Source organism: Podarcis cretensis (genome assembly GCF_951804945.1).
Source record: "Podarcis cretensis genome assembly, chromosome: 8".
NCBI lineage: Eukaryota > Metazoa > Chordata > Lepidosauria > Squamata > Lacertidae > Podarcis > Podarcis cretensis.
Genome location: NC_137177.1, coordinates 28,803,141 through 28,827,558, shown reverse-complemented (window position 1 = coordinate 28,827,558; position 24,418 = coordinate 28,803,141). Strand labels below are relative to the sequence as shown.

The window sequence follows — 24,418 nt, the reverse complement described above, 5'->3', positions numbered from 1 at the left end:
AGTTAGCAGCTCTCCAGGACTGCACAAAGAGAGTATTTCCCAGCCTATCTGGAGATAGTGAACATGGCACTTTCTGCATATAAATCCAATCATCTACCACTGAGCTCTGGCCTAGATATTTTTGAGAACCAGGATTGTGTTGGACTGTGTGACTTATCCCCATTCCATGCTGGTGTTCCCCAAGCACTCTGTTTCCTTGGGGAGGTTCAGGAACCTGCCAGTCTTGGAAATTTAAGAGGCAGCCCCTACAGGCCTGGCTGCTTTTTTGATCTTATGCCACCTTCAGCCCATTTCCATGCTGAGGGGCCAGAGGCAATGCTCCAATCTGATTGCTTTGCAGCTGGCTTCTGTCCTGCGGGGCGTTTTGACTCTGTGCCGAGAATGCGGTGGAAGGGTGTGGAAGTCCTGTGGATACAAACAGAACTGAAACCAGGGGAAGGGAGAGGCAGCCAGTTCAGACATGCAAACTGCCAACTTTTATTGTCATGACGATTACAAAACATGCCCTCTCTAAGTGGTGGCGGCTACTCATTCCAAGTCTTGCTCCCTAGAACCAAAAAAAATTCCTTCCAGTAGCACCTTAAAGACCAACTAAGTTAGTTCTTGGTATGAGCTTTCGTGTGCATGCACACTTCTTCAGATACACATGGACTTCCATTTCATGCGGCTCAGTGTGGTGCCTTCCATCTGTAACTGATCCCTAGAACCAATAACTCTGGCATCAGGACCCAGGGGCAAGCAGTTTCCCCTAGTATAATGCATTTTGTATGATATCTTCACAGATATATGTATATTTTTATGCACGCTTCACCCTAGTTCATGCATTTATATCTGTCTTGCACTCATTACTTGGCTAGAGAACTGCATAGCAAAATTTGGAGAGGTGCAAATTTTGAAGGATGGCTGCGTTTTGGTTAATTCATTGTTTTGGGAAGAGTGAATTGGGTAGGTTCACCTTCAAGTGGGAACTGAACTGAATGTCTCCTCCATCTCTTGTGGCACTGCAGCTTCCAGCTCAGGGTGAGTCAAGGGAAACCAGAACCTAGATGTGTGCAGGTGGGTTTGCGGGGAAAGAAGGTACTAGTCAGTACTGGAATTCCCCTGGTCACATAGCCTTACCTGCCCACCATTCCTTTATCACTTATTTTCTATTTATTTATTTATTTTCTATTTCTTTACTAGAAAAACAAAATTATAAATATAATATAATTTAAATATAAAACAATACGGACTATAACAAATGGATGGATAACACCATCAAAACACAATTTAAAAAATGTGTTTATATCCCACCTTTTTCTCCAAGAAGCTCAAGTTTACATGGTTCTCCCCTGCTCCTCATTTAATCCCCACAACAACCCTGTGAAGTAGGTTAGGGTGAGAGGCAGTGACTGGCCCAAGGCCCTCCACTGGGCTTCCTATGGTCAAGCAGAGATTTGAACCCTTGGCCTCCCAGGTCCTAGTCCAACGCTCTGACAACTGCATCGCACCGGCTCTCTTTGGTATGTGCTTGAATCCATCCTGAAAAATACTCCGAGACTTTAGAATTTAAGATTGCAGGAGAGGGATGACCCTGAAAATGGAAGACCTTTGAAGCAAAAGTGTGGGAGGAAAAAAAGGGAGGGAGCAAATTAAGTATTTAGTAATCTCCAGTGTCACCAATTTTAAACTCTCTTACTTAATTTTATATGATGTGGCTTCTAGGTTGTGGAAGTATTTTAAATTGCTGTTTTAAATGATTGTATTTTGTTAGAATGTGATTTTTGTAGTTTTTTTTGGGGGGGTGGCATAGAAATGTTTAAGAACCCAGGACCCTACTGGATCAGGCCAGGGGCCCATCTAGTCTAGCATCCTGTTCCCACAGTGGCCTTGGAAACCCTTGAGCAGGACCTGACAGCAACAGCACTCTCCCCTCCCTCTGGTTTCCAGCAACTCACCCAAGTTGGTGACCATTTACAACAATGCATATGTAAATAAAGGCAATAAAATGGATTTTAAAGCTTCATAGTGGCTTGAGTGATGTCTTCTCTCTTCATCCGTTTTTTTGACAGTTGTAATAAGTTTGCCAAAATTTTACTCATAATTGATTAACCGACATGGACCTCACTTTGTTAATTAATTGAGCTGAGCTCTTCCTTGGCACTAGTTCCTCAATTCCCATAAAATTACCTTGCTTTATATCCTAACGCCAAGTCTTTTCTCTGCACCCATGTAACGATTATGCCTAACTTACTTTGCACACATCCACTGACGTACCTGGGCCTTACCTTGTTAATTAAGCTGGAGAGGAGCTGGGTGGAAAAATGTTCCCCAGATCTGAATATTTGGCAGTTGCAGAAGTAATTTTGGGGCTCATCCAGATGACCTATTTATTCCGCATTCAGCCTGATTTGGACCCACCCTATTCATGTGAGTGTAATTTGTTTTAACTGTTTTTAATATTGAATTTTAAATTGTTGGAACCTGCCCTGGGACCTGCTGGGGGAAGGGTGGGTAATAAATTTAATAATAATAGTATATTAAAGTAAAATATGCTTGCACAACACTTATGTGAAGATGACTAGTGATGAGGGAGCAAGTCAAATCAGTTCACATTTAAAGGAGAGCTTACCTAATTTGCACTTTTGAAAACAAGATGCAAACTGAAACACACTCATCCCTCAAAATTTGCACTTCTCTGAACTTTGCAATGCATTTTTCCAGCCAATTAATGTTTACAAAAATTGATATACTAGTGTAGAGTTACCATAAAAATGCATACATTCATTTTTTTTAAAAAATGAAAATAATTCATTTTATAAGGGGAAATCGCTTTGCAAGGACGTGTCTGTAAAGAGAAATTCAGATTGAAATGTTGAGGAATTTTCACGAGAACTTAAAAAACAACAATGCAAACTGTTGCAAAAATGTAGAAAACTGAATTTAAGATTTGAGAAATGAGAAACTGGAACTGACAGATTAAGCCATCCATAGGCACTTTCATCGCTGGATGCCTCCAGACTAGGCTGTGTAACTATATGACAAACAATGTGAGATATGAAATTATTCCAGATTATGGGGCAACTCAGAGCCTTGTTTCTCAGGCTGCCTCTGGACTGTCACTATTTTGCAGAAGTGATTCAAGTGCATACTAGAACTTTAGCTTTGCAGTTATAAAGTGGATTAAAGTACTATACTCTGTACCCCCTAGCACAACACATCCACTTTTAAAAAAAACAGCTGGTTTTTTATGGTCTGGAAAGTAATGAGGAAATGGGCTGAAAAGTGTGGTATGAATGAATAATGGGAAGCCATATAAGCACCCCACAAGCAAAGCAGGATGAATGCTCATTGCCATATAACCTCCCCAGAAATAAATCAGAACAAATACTCAGTGAAGACTGGACCAAGGCTGGATCTACACACAGGGGGGAAACGCTGTAAATAAGTAATAAATTAGATCATCATGACAAAAGCAAAACAAAACAAAACAAAAACAACCCTATGTAAAATCACATAGACAAAGTTTTTGCTCTGCAGTTCCACCCGGTGTTTTATCTTTACAATGGAGTTACAATGATATAACTGACTGAGTGTAGCTCAGTCCCTAGTCTCTAACCACTGTGTAATGTTTGTGCAAGCAAATCAAGATGGATGCTGAATAAACAAATAATCCAGAAGAGCCTCATTTTAATTGCAGAAACCTAAATATCCAATATGCACTTAAATCCCCACTGCAAAATAATGGCAGTCTGGAGGCAATGCTGCTCTCTCCAGATAGCTTTACTTTCAAAATCTGAGGAAAGAACTATCCTTTGTTTCTTTCGATAACATTCCTCAGAAGAAGAAGAATGAAAACTTAGAAGAGTGAGAGTTATATGGACACTTTCTAGAGCTACGTAGTTTACTGCCTAAAATGATGGAGAGGGCAGGTCGTAGCACATGTCCGAATCTGCAACATAGCCTGTTTGTTCTGTCTCCTGTTTATGTTCTCAGACCAGACCCTAAGAAGGCCCCCCCTCCCTGCAGTCCTAGAGGGGCCCCTCTGCCTCCCCATTCTGAGGTTAGCTGTGCCTGCCAGATCTCTAATGATAGCCTTTGCAGTGGTGAAAAGCAAGAGGACAGGGGGAGTTTTGGTGAGGTCTAAATGTAGCCTGAGCCATAAATGTAGGGTTTGGGGAGGGAAAATGTGGAGGGGAACTGCAACTCAGCTGAAGAGCACTTTAGCAGATTTTAGTTTAGAGGAAGGGTAACACACCCAGAAATGCAGCCCCAGCTACAGCTGTGCACACAATTCTCATAGACCTAAATGAGTTGATTCTTTAGGACATTTACACTCCGACTTTCCTCCAAGGAGCAAAAGGCAGCATACATTGTTGTTGACTGTTCCCCTTATCTTTGATGTAGGTTGGGCAGACAGACAGGGAATGGGTCAAAGTCGCCCAGTGAGCTTCAAGGGCAAGTGGGGATTTGAACCTGGTTCTCCCTATTCCTAGGCTGACAGCCTAACCACTATACCACACTGTCATCTGGGCACTGCTACAGATCAGGCCCTCTCTCTCAGTCCAACCAATTGTGTTTCAGCCATGAAGAAAAGCCTCTCCAACAGATCATAGGGAGCAAGCAGGAGGGTGCAGAATACAGTATTTCAGGTATCCCTGGCCTGAGCCATTAGGACAGGAATGGGGAACCTCAGGTCCTCAAGATTTTTCCTAGGCCATGTCTCCCCAGGTTATAGTCCTCACAAGCCCTGCTTCACATCTTCCTCAAGGGCTTTTTCCTGGGTGGGATGCATCTTTGAACGGTGATAACACTTTTTGCTTCATTGGATAGCGAGATTGCGACTGTACGCAGAAACCTCTGGTGTTTGTGCACAAAGAAAAGAAACACACCTGTTGCTCCTCCCAATTTGCCCCCTAAAAGGCTCCCCATGAGAGAAGGTGACTGCCTTTTAGCTAAAACAGCAGTAGGACTTTAAAAGTAATCATGCTGACAGCTTAAATTGTGCCAGAAACCAAACAAAGTTTGTTGGAGGAAGGATAGCATAAAGTGTAAGAAATAAATATTATTTCTCATCCTGCCATGAAAAGATCCACTGTCGGCGCCTTAAACAAACTATTGTTTCCAGGGTGCTTTTGGGGGAAGCCATAACTATTTAAAGCAGTATAATACTGATTTAAATATATAATGCAGATTAGGCCATTGCCTCCATCTCTTCCGCAACAGGCTGTTGAGGAAATCAGTAATGCTGGGCACCGCTTTCTCCGAGACCCTTCTCTACCATGGCTGATCTTCTCGTTGCAATACTCCTAGGACATTTCTGAGGGATCACAGGGCTTTTTGGAATATTGTTTGAAAATCCCAGGAGAATCAGAGCTGTTAATTTAAACGAATGCCCCCGAGACAGAGGCAGACACATTCTGTGTGGGTGTGTGCATGTTTCTGTATGCAAGGGGGCGAGTCAGAGGCAGACGCAGAGGCACATAAAAGCTATTAAAGAAATAACTGCAATGAAATCAGACTTTCTAATCAGCACTAAAGAATGTGCCTGTAGTTGGAAAGAGAGAGAAAGGGCTTAAATTAAAACACTTAGTGCTCCTGACTACAAAGGGATTCCACACTCATAAACAAATCCCCAAAACTCCAGCTAACGTTCGTCATGTTGCCATGTTTTTTTAAGGATGAAAAATTGGAATACTGACAAGCTTCTGCTGCAACTGACTAGCATGCTTACCAACTTTTCAACATGTCTCTGTAGAAGCCTGATAGGCATACATTAGCCAGAGTAGCGGACAGTGTGGCGGGGTGGTGGCACTAATCTGACTTCCCAACACCTAAGTCACTGCTCCTTACTGGGGAGGAGCAGGGAGGAAGCAGGGAGGACAGTGCGGTGCAAACATACTAACAGAGCCTCTCTGGCTCTCCTGCCAGTGTGTTTGCACTGCATCAACTTCTCCTGACACCGTCTCTCCCCCCTCTCCTCCCTGGGAAGCAGCAGCAACTCAGCCGTTGGGAGGTCAGATGAGCTCCATCACCCCACCACACTGCCCACTCCTGATTAGCAGGTGATATTAGGGGTGTTCAGTTTTTACATTCAACCAGTGGACAATCTGCATTCCTGTGAACACAAACAGCTGAGTTTTATGAATCAACAAGAACAGACTCTTTCACACACACCCTTGTACATGTGTAGAGATGGCTTGTACCTGTGTTCAGCATAACATGTGAACAAGATTAATGAGTGGGCCGGCCCACTCATGAGGCAAGGTGGGGCAGGATCCACAGGAGCAGCAGATCCTCATGTAGGATTTTTATTCCCCCCTCGTTCCTGATGTAGCTATTCAGTCACTCCTTCTTACTTGGTGGGGGCAGCATTTTGTGGTTCACCTCGAGTGCCAAAATGTCTCATAGAATTGTAGAGCTGGAAGAGACCGTGAAGATCATCTAATCCAACCCCCTGCAATACAAGAATGAATATGCAGCTGCCCCATACGGGGATCAAACCTGCAACCTTGGTATTATCAGCACCATGCTCTAACCAACTATCTCAGGCTGGTTCAGTCTGAGGCTCAAGTTGCTATTAAAGCATGCACAGCCACCCTATGAAGCAGTTGTCAGTGGGGGCAGTCCTGGAGGCATGTGCAACAATGCAGGGCAAAGAAGCAACATGAGGTTTCTTACACACATACACATATATATCTCAGTCTCCTTGGCTGTTATTCTTTCTTCCCCAGGGCAGAGTTGTCCCCCCCCCCTTTCCTATCCCCTGGCTGTGAGTATTTATGTGGCTGGCACACACCAAAGTAATGCTGGTGTCTCCATAGATCATCCCCACAGCCATAAAAGCTGGCAGAATGAAATGAGTTTAGTGCACGGGGATGGGGAGGGGTGGGGGGAAGAAGACGAGAAATGATTGAAAATGTTGCAGATTGGTCCAAGGCCTTGTCTCACTCTTGCAGGGAACGGCTCCCCTCTCTCATCATTTGCCGATCCCAGGGCGGCTCTGCCTCCTCTCTGCTCCTGATTAAATTGGTCTCTGCAGCTTTTTACATATTTATTGGGCCACCGGGGAAGTGGGGTGGGAAGGAGGGGTGTGCGATGTTCCTTGGGTAGCCTCTAAACATCGCAAGGACACATCCATTTGTCCTGAGGATGGAACGGCTCCAAGGTCTTTCTTACAGACTCCCCGTGTAAAACAATAAATAAATAAATAAATAAATAAATAAATAGGAAAAGCCGCTACAGATCCAAGGATTAATCTGATTAGATCAAAAGATCTTCAGAAAAATAGTGCAGGAGTGAGCTGACCTACTCCCCTCACACAGCAGCCCACAGCAGCCCTATACATGTGTTTGCAGAAGTTAAGTCCCATTGAGTGTGGTGGAGGCGATGCTCAGCAAAGGGGATGGAGCATTGCAGCCTTACAACTGCTTAGGCTTCAGCTAGCCAGCATTGGTTTGTTTACCCCTCAATCAGCTGAAGTTTCCAAAAGGCAGTTTTATGTAGTTAGGGGTGGGCGAGAAATTCAGTTCCTATTTAAAGGCGAAGCTAATTCACACTCCATCCCCCAAAAAACAACAACATGCAAACCAAAACATAGCCACCCCTCAAAGTTTGCGCTCCTCCAGATTTCAAAGTGCAGTTTTCCATCCAGGCAATGTGGACAAAAATGCATATATTAGGGTAAAGTGTGCAGTTTAAAAAATGCATATCTTAGTGAAAGTAACTTACGAAAGTGCATTGTATTAGGGGCAAAAATGGGAAATTGCATACAAATATGTGCATCTTAGGAGAAGTTCACAATAAAATACCGAGGGGTTGTCATGAAAACAACAATGCAAACTGATGTGGAAATGTGGGGAACTGTACTTAAGACTAGAAGAATGAGAAACTGGGAGAAACAAAAAATGACAGTTTTGCCCATTTCCCACTTCAACTGTTCTTAATTGGACAGTCCTCTTTTCTAGGCGGGGTGCCCATGGACCCTACTTTACAGAGGACAGAACCTGGCCAGAGAGTGGACTGCCCCCTATAAAGGAGGACACCCAGACACCCAATGGCCATATTTTAATGCACAGAGTTCCAGGAATCGGTTTGTTGTTCATGCTGCCATTCCTATTTTTAAGACTGGTATCATTTTCCTACACTGCAGCCGTCTCCGCTAAAGAGAGTTATCTCAGGACCAGCTTGCGCCTGGCACTTGCCCCAGAGAGGTCATCGGAAACAGACATGTGACAAGAGAGGCTGTCACAGGCTTCACCCTGCTTAGCACACATTTCCTGGTTATCTCATCAAAAACCTCTGCAGCAGATGGAGTTGACAGCGAAGCCTGCACACTAAAGACTTTGGGTAGGTTTTATGAGTCAACCGATCTGTGAACTCCTTTGAAACAGGATTGTAGTGGTAGCAAGCTACCTTATGAGTCAGACCCTTGATCCATCAAGCTCAGGAATGCCCCCACTGGCTCTCCAGGGTTTCAGGCAAGGAATCTTTCCCAGCCCTACCTGGAGATGCTGGAGGATTGAATCTGGGATCTTTTGCATGCAAAGCAGATGTTCTCCCATTGAGCGACAGCAAATTCTGGTCCAATGCATTATTTGAATGGCTGTGATGATGCTATGAGTGTGCACCCATGGTCCTGCTGTGGCATGTGTAACCAGTATGGTATCTTTCGGATGTTTTGGGCTACAACTTCCATCAGCCGCAGTCAGGGATGATGGGAGTTGTAGTCCAGCAACATCTGGAGAGCACCATAGTGGCCACAATCCCCCCTGCACCATCTGCCCCAGGCAGCTGATTTGGGGAGCCATGTAAGGGCAGAAAACTGTTGTTGTATTATTGTTGTATTTTTACTGCTTACAGGGTTTTCTGCCTCTGGTGCCAGATATCTTGGCTGTACTATATAGTGCTATACAGTGTGACTGGCTTGGACAGAGGGCTTTTGCTGCTCCAGCTCAGGCAGCAAAATATATAGGGGTGGGCCCTATATGATATAATTGCCATAAGGCAGGGAAAGGGAGCCTGTGCCCCCCCCCCCCGAGGTTGCTGCACTACAACTCCCATCAGCCCCAAACTTTGGCCATGCTGGCTAGGGGCTGATTGGAAGTGGAGTCCAACAACATCGGGGGTGGGAGGTGGGCACGGGCTCCCCACAGCTGCCATATGGGCATGAACTGAATCTAATCTGGAATCTAAATTAATTTTGTGCACAGTGCTTCCAATCACATGTGATGCTAAGCCAAACCATGGCTCAGTGAACATGCGGACTCCTGGATAAGAGATCACTTCAACTTTGCTTTTCTTCTGATCCTGCTCCTACTGCATGGTTTGGCTTATCTTGTTGTCTGAACCTGGGTTTGTCTCCTCCAGACAAACCAAGAACAACCTTTGGTTGCTGTAGCTTGTGGCTTGTCTGGTGTGATACAAACCATGAGCCCAGGATCAGATGACATGCTAACCATGGCTTAGCTTGCAGCAACAACAGGACTAGAAGAACATAGGAATATGCCTGGAACTGAATCAGACCCTTGGGTCCATCTAGCTCAGTAGTGCCTACATGGAGATGTGGAGGGTTGAACTGGGGACCTTCTGCATGCAAAGGTGAAGCTCTACTACAGAGTTACAGCCCTTCCCCAAGGAGAAGCAAAGCAGATACAATCCTACACACTCATGAGTTTGCACCAAGCCATGTTTTGGTTTAGCATTATATGCAAACCACGTCAATCCTCCCACCCTCCACCCGATTATTTTTTGGAGTGCACTTTGCACAGCCTGCCCATCCCTCTCCTCTCCCTCTCATCAACAACATCCAGCAAGGGGCATTGGGCAGGGTAACTGATATTCGAAATACGGAGAGCCAGGAAGAATAGCTCACCTTGGGAAAGTGGTTTCAGACGGTGGCATCCCTGGGTGGAGTGTCATGTGCACCCTCTCCCCAAGCAGCATCAGATTACTCAGCGATAGGAAGCTTCTGTAGGCTGAGTGTTTTGAATCACCCCAGTTAAAACCCCATTGTCATCTCCAACAAGGGAGAGCTTCATTTGAAGCAAATAGAAGAGAACGTAAAACTGGGCATGTCAAGAAAACAAAGTCACAAAGAGCAGGCTAGCTAACACAAGTTACAAGGAGCTCTTAATCCACTTCAGGTGGCTCCTTGTTCCCATAGCCAGAGTGCAAACAGCAAGCACATACCCCACCCAGCATGGGCACGCTGGAATCTCAAGTTTCTGCTTCCAGCAGCCAAGGCGGGGCAGTGAGGTGGCGGGGTACCTTCTTTTCTAAGAGATGCTCTTAGATGAATCAAGTGTTTCTGGAAACCAATTAACATACACCAGTTATATATTTCACATGTAGATAAAGAGTTGAGTCACCATGTCTGGGGAGAAGGTAGGATGAGGGTTTGGGACTTTTTTGTTTGGAGAAACGGTGAGTAAGAGGTGGCAGGGCAGGAGCTGGAAAAATTATGCATGGTATGGAGAAAGTGAATAGAAAAAAGTTGTTCTCTTTCTCTCCTAACGCTAGAATTTGGGGACATCCAAGGAAGCGGAATGTTGGAAGATCCAGGACAGATAAAAGAAAGCAAATTATTCACGCAGTATGCATAGCTACACTTGGGAATCTGCTTCCGCCAGAGTCAGTGATGGCCACCAACTTGGATCTCTGTAAAAGAGGATTAGACAAATCCATGGAGCAGAAGGCTATCGATGGCTACAACTGGAGGCAGTAATGCTTCTGAATATCATTTGCTGGAAACCACAAGAGGGGAGAGCGCTCTTGTGCTTGGATGCTGCCTACAGGATTCCCACAGGCATCTGGTTGGCCACTGTATGAGCAGGATGCTGGACTAGGTGGGCCATGAGCCTGATCCAGCAGGGTTTATGCAAATCACTGCTGAATTACTGCCACACTTTGCATGCTTCTCTTTGAGTGGTGTCTGAGGGTGGTTGGATCAGTTCAGGTGGGTCTGCATCCATTGAGTGAACTGCCCCCCCCCCTTTTAACAGATGCCAGTAGGGCCTGATCTGAAGGCATGTGACACACCACCCTTGTGGGAGATAAGCAGTTCTGGGCTCTGTCTGTACCTGGGCGGGCGGCTGCCTGCAAACCTGGTATGTGCCACACTGAGTTCCATGAGGGAAGTAAGTTAGGAGTCTTAGGGACTGGAGGGGGAGGAGGGATTTGATTCCCTTCACATTTCAAGGTGAACATAACTAACCCACGCTTTCTGAAAGTATCTGAGAACGGAAAGAAAGCCATCCTTCAAAATGTGCACTTCTCTGAATTTTGCAGTGTGGTGTTCCAGCCAAGAACAAAATGCATAAACTGTGCATAAATGTGCATATATTAGTGAACATAACACACACACACGAAAGCATCACATATGGGGAAATTGCTTTGCAAAAATGTGTCTATTAGGCAAAATGACATATACATGTGTCTATTAGGAGAAATTCACAGTAGAATGCTGATGAATCTTCATGAGGACTTTTTTTTTTAAAAAAAATTATACAGTGGTACCTCAGGTTACATATGCTTCAGGTTACAGACTCCGCTAACCCAGAAGTAGTGCTTCAGGTTAAGAACTTTGCTTTAGGATGAGAACAAAAATCGGGCTCTGGCGGTGCGGCAGCAGCTGGAGGCCCCATTAGCTAAAGTGGTGCTTCAGGTTAAGAACAGTTTCAGGTTAAGTATGGACCTCTGGAATGAATTAAGTATTTAACCTGCAGTACTACTGTATATATATAGCAAACTAATGTGGAAACATGGAGAACTGAACTTAAGATGGTGGTGGGGGTGGAGAGAAGTATAAGAAACCATAACTAACATCCGTAAGTTGGAGAAGGGCTGTAGCCAATAGATGAGCATCTGCCCAGCATGCAGAAAATCCCCAGTTCAATCACCAGTATCTCCAGGTAGGACTGGGAATGTTCCCCATCTGAGACCCTGGAGAACTGCTGCCAGTCAGTGTAGACAATACTGGGCTAGAAGGAACAATGTTCTGATGGTATGAAGTAGCTTCCTATGTTCCTATGACATACCCACCCCCATCCTTGTTTGGGATAGAAGTATGATAAATATATCCTAAACGCTCTATGTAGAGATATCTCTGGACAAAGAAAGATGGGAAGAGTTTTTAAAAAGTAAGGGGAAGGGAATCTGGGGTGTGATGCAAATAGTTGGTGCTCAGGGCCCAAGGCCACCCTTTAACACAGCTCATATCAGGGGCAATTGCCTACCTCTTCTTCCCAACCTGGGCAAAGCGACTTACCTGCTGTTGCCTCCAAGATCAAGAGAGCTCAGTTAGTTATTCAGAGCTGCACCTTCTCTTGGCCAAGTTTCACTGCCAAGAAAGTGGTCATCTCTCACCAAGGATGTTGCTGCATTTTAAGCAGCACTGGGGAGGGAGGGAGAGAGGGGAAAAAATCCCATCCATATAGTTGTATTTCATAGTCATATTTTCTCAGGTCACTTTCAGTCTCAAAGCTCTGTTGCAAATCTTTTCTCCTATAAGGAGTTTTAGTGTGCATGAGAGAGTGTGTTTTTCCTCCCCCTAAGCAGGGGTCAGGGACCAGTGTGCCTTCAGCCTAATTTCAGGCATATCACAAGGAGGGGAAGTGGGGTAGCCGAAAGAGGTATAAAGAGGAAACAGGGTGCCTCACTCCCTTTCCAATTGGGCCTTGTCCACTTTTGGCCCTGGCTCCAACCACCTCCAATATCTGACCCCTGACAGATTACCCCCAATGGAAAGTGGTCCTTGAAATTAAAAAAAGGGTTCCCCATCCCTGCCTTAGATTATACATTCTAGAACGGTGACTGCACAAACACCAGACATTTAAAGAACATGACTTCGCTAAATAATCCTGGGAACTCTAGTTTGTTAAGTGTGCTGGGAACTGTAGCTCTGTGAGGAGTCAACTCCACACACCTATCTCTCCTCCACCCAGACGCCTTATCAGAGTTCAAAGATGTGTTCCAGCCAAGCAAAAGCACTTGCAGGGGCTGGCAGGGCCATGGTGTGTGCCCTGCAGGGAGTCCATGGGGTTATTATGAGGTTAAAAACAGAAAGGAGGTAGACCCAGGAGGAATCAGTTCAAATGAAGCCAACTTTCATCTGCCCCTCTTTCCCAAGCAAATAAGAACCCAGTGATGAGCAGAAGGATTCAATGGAACATATCCAGTTAAAAGCCCAGTTGAAGCAGACATCAATTCTCGACTATTTAAAATCTCTTTATTGAGCCCGAGGCTCAATACATGTGTAAGGGGACCATAATGCACATCTTGGCGGTTGCAGTCCTTTAAAATAAATCTCTTGTAAAAGGGAATAGCCCCCCAGGGCATGGTTAGGAATGTAAGAGCTTACCAAATGCCAACAGCCGAGTTGTTTGAAGCACTCGAAACAGCCCCTTACCAGTAAAAGAATATGCCAGCCTCTTCATCATTGTCTGAGGAGGAGCCAGAACAAGCTTTGTGGCCAATATGTAGGCGCACACGAATTGTTGTGCTGCAGCAGAACGAGGCCTATCTGCTTCAGCAGCCTGTGTCCCTTAGGAGCCAGCTGGATGCCTGTGGCTAGACCAGAGTGAGCAGCCATTCCCATGGAGGCAAGCTTCTGGGAACTGAAGACCATTGGTGGGAGGGGCCAAAATCAAAAGTGGGTGGAGCAATGGAAGTGACTCTTGCCTTTGTGCAGTGGGGCTATGTTCTTCCCAGTCAAAAGCCAGAGGTTTGCACACACATGCATACCTCTCGATCCTCCACCCAGGGAAACAAGAGGCATTACCACAGGTCAAGGGCACCAGGCCAAAGTAATCACTTAGCACACAGAGCAGGGCAAATGAAGAGAGAGGGGCTGTGGCCTACAATGTCCCAAGGACTGGAGACAGGTTCCTGGAGGGCCTGAGGTTCCTTACCCACAATGCTTTGATTCAGGACTCAGCTATACAGCTGCAAATAGAACGTTTTAAGTGTGTTTAAAGTGCATTATACAAGTGTGACACTAGATGGCGATGGTGAGCAAATTCAATATGCCATATTTTTCCGTGTACAAGACAATGCCCCCCCCCCATCTTATACACTGATTTATATTCTAAGTCTTGGGTGAGCTGGTGGCTCCAGCGAGTGCCGGACTCAGGGCCACGGAGCTAGCTTGAGAGGCGAGGCAGTGCCGAGGTGAGGAGGGAGCTTGGCCGCAGCACTGTCGGCTCTCACCAGCTGAGGCAAGGTGAAGCCAGATGCAAGCTGGAGAGGCAAAAAGCTCAACAGCTTTTTGATGATTTCCCCAAAAGGCTGAACAACTTTAAAATACTGATTTCTTAATTTTGGTCTCTCGAAAGAAGGGGTCGTCTTATACATGGGGTTGTGTTATATACGGAAAAATATGGTACAGTGGTACCTCGGATTACATATGCTTCAGGTTACAGACGCTTCAGGTTACAGACTCTGCTAACCCAGAAATAGTACCTCGGGTTAAGAACTTTGCTTCAGGATGAGAACAGAAATCATGCTCTGGCGGCGCGGCGGCAGCAGGAGGCCCCATTAGCTAAAGTGGTGCTTCAGGTTAAGAACAGTTTCAGGTTAAGAACGGACCTCCGGAACAAATTAAGTACTTAGCCTGAGGTACCACTGTATTTTTCAAAACTGTAAAAAAACAACAACAATTTTCACAGCATTTTTTATATGTGTCTAGATTCTAGCTCAGTTAGTAACATTAATGAAGTGATTGGCAATCACATTGCAGGTTTTTCTTTTTTTAATAAACATAAATTGGGGGCCGGGGGTGTGTGTGATTGGCACTGCAGGGCACAAGGCGGGGAGGTTTAACCCCCTCCCAGCAATGATTTCAATAAAAACCACCTTGTTCTCATGTGGCCATTAGTATCATACAAAGCCATACAAAATATATCTTAATGTTTTATAAAATAATGCTAATTGCTGCATTGGGTTGTGTTTTTTTTCTGGCCCCAAGGAAGGAAAAGGTTAAGCATCTCTTCCCCAAGTGTTGTAGTGGTGATCACAATCTCTCCTTGCACTTGGTACCATAGTTGGTTTGTTTGCTAATCCTGTTGTGAGCATATCATGGAGATAAGCCTTCCATAGTAGCACCACAGTGATAAATATTATTGGGGAGAGGACTGTAGTTTGTAGGTGGTAGAGCACAGGTGCAGGGTCTCCATCTTAATTCCTGGCAATGAAAAGCATTCCAGGGAACAGATGATGGGGAAGGTTGTCCTCTACCAGAGACCCTGGAGAGCTGCTTCACAAAAATTATGCAGCGTGGATTTCTTTTAATAGACACATTCTTGTATGCAGTTTTGACTAATGCACACATATTTGCAAAACAATTTCCCCATATACAATACATTTTTGTGTTATTTTCATGAATATATTCATTTTAATGAATATTTTCCAAATATATATATATATATAGTGTAAACATTGTTCAGTTGGAGAACTACTATACCGGTACATTGCCAAGTTCCAACAGGTGCAAGTTTTGACAGATAGCTGTGTTCTGGTTAGCATATTGTTTTGGGCAGTGCAAATGTGATAGCTTTGGTTTTAACGGAGAACCGAATTGAAATTCTCCCGAGTCCCTAACCCTGACTGGCTGTTAGGAGTGGTAGAAAACTGTGGGGTAGGTTGGAGATCGGAGTGCACTGGAAGATAGCATGGCTATCTGGCTGGAACCCTGAGCAAGAGAACTCCAGGCTTCAACATGTTGTTTCAGGTCTCACTTGTATATTGCTCAGTTCTGCTTTACTTTTACAGATTAACAACTTAAAAGCAGAGAGCCAATGGTGGAAAAGGAGGGGGGAGCTCACCAAGCGACCATAGGCAGGTCAACTGGAGTGTCGTGTGAGGATAAATGAGATAATCTCATGTATGATTTCCCTGAGCTCCTTTTTGGAAGGGTGTGATAAATATAATATATCAGAGAAGCTCATGGAGCTGGCCTAAAAGAATCTTAGAGCGCATCACAAGGTCTCATTGGTACTTACGTTAGAAAAATCAAATGCATGGCTTTCACTGCACAACTGGCGGCCTTCAGATCTTCCCAGCCACCTTCTTCCAATAGCTCCAGTGGGCCTATTCCCACAGTAGTGCCCCACACCACTGCATTCTAATATATACATGCAGCTTTCAGCACACCAATAAAATGCAATGTCTGCCACACCTCTGTATATATCAGGTGCGGTGGGGAACCTTGTGGGATGTAACATCACTGTAGCAGTCAAGTACAACATTTCCTGTTTGCCCAGAGTGGACACACAGGGGGATGTTACTCCAACCAGGAGGACTTCCTGTGACACCTGGTCTGGAGTATCCTCCCTCTGCGTGTGACTAGGTAGATGGGCGTGACCCTGGGAGACCCCATATAAGGGCTAGTCACACAGCCATCTTCCCTTACTCTCCTTTTGCTGTTTCGCCTTGTTCCACCTTGGTGTTATTTTGCTGTCTGCTGGCCAGCAGCACATGGGCTCATTTGCCACATGGGATGAACCCACACTCTCTTCTGTTACTACAAGCCAAAGCCTACCTTCATGATCATACTGTGAACTGAATGTAAGTAAACTTCTCATTACTTTTAAGAGAAGACTGTTGTGTCTTTATTCTTTTTAAAAGGGAACAAAGGGAATTTACCAGGAACAAGCCAATCTGGACAAGCCAGACTGGATTGCTTAACTCAAGAGATACTACCAATTAGCTTCCTGCAATATACAGGGGAATGTACTCTGCTACCAGCTGACTAGCGTGAGTGAGGAAGGATATTTTTTAATCAATATATCCTCTCCTACTATCCTCAACATTCCCATAAACCCTGGGCACTACAACTCCCATCAGCCCCAGCAAGCATGCCCAATGGCAAGGGATTATGGGAGTTGTAGTCCAGCAACATGGCCAAAAGTTCCCCACACCTGATATGTATGAGCATGGACTTGCTATAGGTTGACATGATAATGTCAGTAACGTTTCTCCACTAGGGGCTACTGCAGCTGTGCCTTTAACAATCTGCTTGGTCACTATAGGTGTCCAGGAATTCCATGCAGACAAGTGAGCAGGCTGGTAGAGAGAGGAGAGCGTTCTCCATCTGTCTTCACCAGTCTACCTGGTTTCTATATCAGTGGTGCCACTGCTAGGTGTTGCCCGGATGGCGTTGACCTGTGACAGGGCCTTCTTGGTGGTGGTTCCCCATTTGGGGAATGCCCTCCCTGGTGAGATGCATCTGTCTTCCTCCAGTTTCAGCAGGAATTTAAAAACATTTCTGTATACCCAAGCATTTTATGCCTTGCAAACATTGAAAGTATTCCTGTGAGAGTAGGCAGATATTTTTAGGTACTTTTTAAATATGTTGTTTAAATGTATTGTTTTAACATTGCATTTGCTGCCCTTAGCACCTTTGGGAGGAAGGGTGGGGTTTGAAGTAAGTAAGTAAGTAAGTAAGTAAGTAAGTAAGTAAGTGTTATGTAGTGAAGTTTCACCCTGGGCCAGCAGGGGGATACTGTAGATAGTTTTCACTCAGGTCTGTAGATAGTTTTCACTCAGATCCACGTCAGTTATTTTAGGCGGGAAACTCTGGGTTGTTGTGGCTACAATGTTGACAGCCGGCTACGTATAAAAGCAGGCCGGCTGAGCTGTTTGCAAGTCAGTTCTATTTCAGCTTACAAAATAAAGAGCTGCTTTGGAGAAATCGCTGTGTCGTCTGCTATGTCAACCCACAACTTAACACTGGCGACGAGGATGGGATCGATGGACATCAGAGCACAGCCATATGCGGCCAGCCTCTGAACTAAGCTGAATCACTGAGCTGAATCACAGAGCGAAATCACTGAGCGAAATCACTGGACAGAACCAATTCAGAGCTGACTGTTCTGGCTAGAGCACTGTGTTCCATCCATCGCCCTTCACGCCGGCATCGGAATCATGGCTTCACTTGTGCCTCTACCGCCGTTTGCGCCAGCCTCTGAATCATGGAACTCCTACCTCGCTCGGTTCGACTGCTACCTCCAAGCCAACGAGCTGACACAAGTATCACAGGAGCATAAGCGGGGCCTATTCCTCAGCCTCCGTGGGCCTGAGGTGTTCGAGACGGCCCGAGCATTGGTTGCGCCTGAAGCAGTCCAGGCAACACCGTGGGACACGATCCAAGAGAAGCTCCGCAACCACTACGCACCAAAGCCATCCAAGATTGCTGCCCGCCATGCGTTCTACCACCGGAACCAGGCAGAGGGGGAGTCAATCAACAACTACACCACCGCCCTGCGACAGGCTGCAATGCACTGTGAATTCCGAGACTTAGACGATGCCCTGATGGATCGAATCGTCTGCGGGGTCCGAGACATCCATCTGCAACGGCGTCTCTTCGCCAAGCCAGACCTCACGCTACAGAAAGCCATTAAGGAGGCTGTGGCCTCACTGGGACTAGATTTTGTGACATCAGATAGGGTGAAGAAAAGAGGGGTGGTAATTTATATAAAGGAAAAATATGACCCACAACTATTGTATAAAGATGATCAAGGGAGAGTAGTCATAGTTCAGATGGTGTTTCAGGGAGAAAAAATAATTGTTGTGGGAATATATGCTCCAAATGATAAAAAATCCGCCTTCTATTCTGAATTAGGAGACAAATTGATGGAATGGATGGACCAAAAAATGATATTAATGGGAGACTTTAATGGGGTGGTGTCTCCAAGCCTAGATAAGCCAATAAAAAAACAAGAGAAGAAGGAAGGTAAATTACCGCGATCTTTTTTTGATATGGTAAATAACCTGGGATTAATCGATGCTTGGAGACTCAAAAACCCCACTATAAAATAATATACTTTCTTCTCAAATCCAAATCAAAGTTGGGGGAGAATAGATAGCATTTGGATTTCGAAGGAACTGACTCAGAATTTAACTAAATCGGAAATTCTTTCACGAACTATATCTGATCACAATGCGGTTTCCATTGAGTTAAAAGGTAAGGATATCAAAACAGCCAGATGGAGAATGAATGAATTTTTATTTAATGACCAGAAGATTGTGAATAAGGCAATAGAGACAATAGAAGATTATTTTAAATGGAATTTAAACGGGGAAACTGCTATAGAGACGGTGTGGGACGCAGGAAAGGCAGTTATGAGGGGCTTTGTAATACAGAAAAATAGACAAGTAAGAAAAGAAAAAGAGACGAAGAAGGAACAGATCCTAACACAGATTATGGAAAATGAAAGAAAGTTAACTATCAACCCCAGTGAGGAGACCGCGAAGCAGAATATAAAGATACTACAAGCTAAATTTTCTACAATAATTGACCAAGAGGTAGAATGGAAAATTAAAATGATGAATCAGAGGACGTTTGAATCTGCAAATAAGATAGGCAAATATTTGGTGTGGCAAATAAGAGAAAGAAGAAAACAAAACACGATTAGTAAGATAAGGGAAGGAGAAAGGATTGTGGAAGAACCAAAAGAAATAAGAGGAGGCTGTGGCCTCAGAAGCTGCTGAACGCTCCGCCCAGGAGATCCGCAAGTCCAGCAGCCCGCGTCTTGCTAGGAAGCCAGTTCCTGTGCATCATGAAGAGACCAGCAGTGATGAGGCATCCTCCAGTGAAGACGATGATGTGCACCAGACAAAGTGAGAGCGCAGGAAGTTCCAACAGAAGTCCAAGGGCCAACCGGAATGTGCCGGCTGCGGAGGCAACCATTCCCGTGCCAAGTGTCGATTCAGAGACGCCATCTGTAGGAAGTGTTCCAGAAGGGGCCACATCGCTGAGGTCTGCCGATCGGCTCCGTCTGACACCCCCCCCTTTATCGACTCGCAAGTCTTCACTCCAGTCTGCCAAGGAAAGTTGTTTCGCTCTCACCAACTGCCGCTGCCCGTCTGGAACCATGATTGGCCAAACCGACTCGCCTACGCGACACAAGCTGAACGTCACGGTGCTCATTGAAGGAGCTCCATGTGACATGGAGATCGACACCGGGTCTGCCCTGTCCATCGTGTCTTGGAGCACCATCAAAAGACTGGTACCCAGAGTGTCCAAAAGGCAACTCGACTCTCACCGCGTACACCTGAGAGACTACCAGGGAAACAACATCCCCGTGGTAGGCGTTGGCCGGTTCCGGATCACCTTCAAGGATTTTGGTGGTGGTCGAAGGTCAGCGGCCAAGCCTCCTAGGGCTAGAATGGTTTGATGCCCTCAGCCTGGAAGTCACCGGCATCAACTGCATCTCTAACGCAGAGACTGAGGGTCTGGTCAAAGACTTTGCCGAGGTTTTTGACGGCACCTTGGGGCAATATACAGGTACGCCCATCTCCTTTAGCCTTGATCCACAAGTCGCCCCCATCAAGCTAAAGCCACGCCGGGTTCCCTTTGCTCTCAAGGCTAAGGTGGACAAACAACTGGACAAACTGATCGCCCAAGGAGTTTTGGAGCCGGTTGACCACGCCAAGTGGGAAACCCCCATCGTCACGCCTGTCAAGCCAGACGGGTCGGTGAGAATCTGCGCTGACTACAAGTGCACGATCAACAAGGAACTTCAGCAGCACGCTTATCCGGTTCCTGTTGTCCAACACCTGCTGCATTCCCTGGGTGAGGGTAAGGTCTTCGCTAAGCTGGACCTTGCCCAAGCCTATCAACAACTGCCCGTCGATGATGCCACTGCTGAAGCCCAGACGATCGTTACCCACCGGGGGGCATTCCGTTGCCGCCGGTTGCAGTTCGGGGTGAGTGTGGCTCCTGGCATTTTCCAAAGCCTTATGGAGCGTCTCCTGCAAGGGCTTCCAGGCATGGTACCATATTTTGATGACGTCTTGGTGTCTGCAGACTCACACCAGCAGCTGTTCAAGCGCCTCCGTGCCGTGCTCACCAGGTTCCAAGAGGCCGGGCTCAAGGTAAAGAGGGAAAAGTGCCAGATCGCCGTTCCACAGGTAGAGTTCCTGGGCTATCTTATCGACGCCTCCGGCCTTCACCCGACCACATCCAAGATCCGCGCTATCCAGCAGGCCCCCATCCCAAAGAACAAGACGGAGTTGCAGGCGTTCCTGGGGCTGCTGAACTTTTATAACTTTTATAACATGTTCCTGCCCCACAAAGCCACAGTGGCTGAACCTCTTCACCGACTCCTTAGCACAAAGACGCCTTGGGCCTGGGGTCATCGGGAGACGGCGGCCTTCAACGCGGTCAAGGTTCTCCTTTCATCAGACAGTGTGCTGGTACAGTACAGTGAATCCAGGCCGCTGGTCCTTGCCTGCGACGCCTCACCTTTTGGCATCGGCACTGTCCTTAGTCACCGTTTTCCAGACGGAAGAGAAGCACCGCTCGCGTACTTTTCCAGGACGCTATCTCCGACGGAACGGAATTACAGCCAGCTCGACAAGGAGGCACTGGCACTTGTGGCTGGAGTGAAGAGGTTCCATGAATACCTCTATGGCAGGACTTTTGACCTCATCACTGACCACAAGCCACTCCTGGGCCTCCTCGCCGGTGATCGTCCAACTCCACCGGTCCTCTCGCCACGCATGCTGCGATGGACTGTTTTCCTGGCTGCCTACCACTACCGGCTCGTCCATCGCCCAGGGAAATCGATGGGCCATGCCGACGTCCTCAGCCGTCACAGGGAGGAGTCCTGCTGAACTGCTCATGGGCCACCGCCTCAGGTCACCGCTCGACCGGCTGCACCCGGACTTTGCCGTGGCTGAACCCCCAGGCTGTGCCAACGCGCCACGGTCATTTTTCCCCGGAAACCAGGTCTTTGCCCGGAACTATGTGGGGGACATTCCTTGGGTGCCAGCCACAGTAGTGGGAGTCACTGGACCTCGCTCGTACCAGGTGGCACTCGAAGACGGACGCTTGTGGCGCCGGCACATAGACCAGCTTAGGCGCAGGGTTGGCGACTTGGACACTACCGTGGTGCCCCCAACTGCGCTTGCGGCTCCAGAAGAGACACTTACAGATGGCGAGGCCCCACCTACACCTCCCTCGCAAACTGCCAGCGTGGAGCCGAACCAAGCCGCTTCAGAGGGTCTGCCAGACTTACCACAGACTCAGACCACTCCACTTGCAGAGGCTCCACCCACAGCAGCGGATCCAGGGGATTTGGTTCCAACGCCACCTAGGGTCGCACCACAGCCTCAGCAAGAACTGTGTGGCCCTCTGGACTTGGCTACCAGTCCCCGGCGGTCTGGCAGAGTTTCCAAGCGCCCAACTTATTTAAAGGACTATGTTGTTGGACATGTATCACTGTTGGTCTAAGTATGGGAAATGTAACCGATATGCTTTTGTGCCTAATTGAACCATTACGCGTAGTGCTGTATATAAGGAAACCATTACGATTGTAACTAACGCCTTATCTCGGTGGGGAGGGGTGTTATGTAGTGAGGTTTCACCCTGGGCCAGCAGGGGGATACTGTAGATAGTTTTCACTCAGGTCTGTAGATAGTTTTCACTCAGGTCCACGTCAGTTATTTTAGGCGGGAAACGCTGGGCTGTTGTTGCTACAATGTTGACAGCCGGCTGCCTATAAAAGCAGGCCGGCTGAGCTGTTTGCAGTCAGTTCTATTTCAGCTTACAAAATAAAGAGCTGCTTTGGAGAAATCGCTGTATCGTTTGCTATGTCAACCCACAACTTAACAGTATGTAAGTAAAAAAAAAGAAAGAAAGAAAGAAAGAAAGAAAGAAAGAAAGAAAGAAAGAAAGAAAGAAAGATATAAATAGCCACGGAGGAAGGAAAGCCAAACAGGCTTGCAGAGCAGAGATAGATGGCTACATCCTTCACCTGCCAATTCCCTTGGTAGAAGGCTTTTTTTTAGTAGTCTGCTAAGAGCAGTAGCGTACTGGTCTTGGATGGGGTGTGTGTGTCAAAGACCTGTTACTATTTCTGCAGCAGAGTCCCTGCAGGGACCTTGTCTCCAGTGTCCTAGAACTAGCCAGTCAGCATGAAAGCAAAGCTTTATAGTTGCTGTGATTCCAAGGCTAAGATTTGGGAACCCGGAAAACACAAGGTGCTTCCATTTCAAGAGAACGACATGCAAGTTCTGTTACATACAACAGAACTTTGTGGAAAATGCAAATTAAGCCCCTCTGAAAAGAAGATATTGGAGCACTCCAGATCATTTGCTCGTGTACATGCACAGAAAATAGTAGATCTAGCTGAAAGACAACACATGGGGATCTTGTTCCAATGCACCCCTAATTATTATTATTGTATAAATATAATATTGTTGTATAATATTAGAAGGGACATGGCTGCTTTGTTGCCAGACTTCGAAGTCTGACCCTAAGTCTCCAGGTTTACCTGACTCCCTACAGGTGGCAGGTGGAGGGCTTGAATCTCCAAGTGCGAGAGAATGGATCCGCCCTCCTCGGCTCCCTTCTCCAGGGCCAACCCTGGGTCTCAGGTTTGGGTCCTGAAATCTCAGGATCTGGGATGCTCTTCACCTGGCAACTCTACGTGGATGTGACTATCATGAAGGGGCTCTGCACTTCTGATTTTGCCACTGCACTGCTGGCTAAGAGGGGCTAGTAGCCTGCATTTCCATGGGGGGGGGTGGGCTTCCCTTCCTCAGCATCCAGCTCATTTCCATGCTCAGCGTGGAAATGAAGGCTACAGCTTCATAGCAGGCTCATAATTTTGTGAGCTTATTTATAAAGCTGGACTACTCGGCATTCGAAATGGCAATGTGAGCAGGGCCCTGAGAATGCCTGCTTTTGAGGTGGATCCCGGCAAATGCCAATCTCAGACACAACAGGGTGGCGGCTGCCAAATTCAACACAGGGGGTGAGATTCAACTTCAGAAGCTGCAATCCTCAGCACGTAGACCTGAGCAGCATCAGGTTTCAGGAGGTTTGCCTAAGAGTGAGAGTTTCAGCAGAGACAGTTTCTCCCATCACCACTTCAGCACCAAAAGGAAAGAAGCTCAAATTCTCCCTTCTCTGCAACTGCGAAAGGCCCAATCTTTAAACGGAGTCTGGTAACGCTAGTTCTGAATGATCCCCACGTCGAGAGATTGATAGAATTTCACCTGCTCCCACCCCCACATCGTCAATTATTTTAGCCTTATTTCATGTCACTCAAAAACAGAGAGCCAAGTGCTGGTTTTAATAGCGGCATGGTGCCAATTGGCAAGGATGGACCATCTACCTTCCCTACAAATCAGGTCAATTGTGTTGCCATGGTAAAAGGCTGTGATCTCGTAAAGAATGGTATTATCAGATTATAAGCAGAACTAAGAGATTCCAGTCAGAGAAAGGGGTGGAGATGGAGTGCAGGCTGGGTGACAGGTCATATGGGTTAGATCCCCTGTGTAGCTGTGCTTGGCAGGAACAACAACAAAAACCTCTCTCTCACACAACCTGTCACTTTTTCCTCTCGTACTAGAAGGAGACAGACCAATGGAACTGGTAGGGCAGAAGACAGGGAGGCTCAATGATAGGGTGGAGCCAGATACAATGACAGGC

General features: G+C 46.4%; 1 long non-coding RNA gene across 2 annotated transcripts in view; it reads right to left on the bottom strand.

Moving 5' to 3' along the window:
* Window positions 1–1,295: 1,295 nt before the first annotated feature.
* Window positions 1,296–24,418, bottom strand: part of LOC307222501 — a 64,755-nt gene continuing 41,632 nt past the window's right edge. Inside the window, exon 4 of one of the 2 annotated variants that reach the window (XR_013841779.1) lies at window positions 1,296–1,521. This is a non-coding gene — a long non-coding RNA (uncharacterized lncRNA). Of the gene's footprint in view, window positions 1,522–11,602; window positions 12,374–24,418 lie in introns of those variants that run through there. The other variant, XR_013841780.1, reaches the window with a different exon arrangement.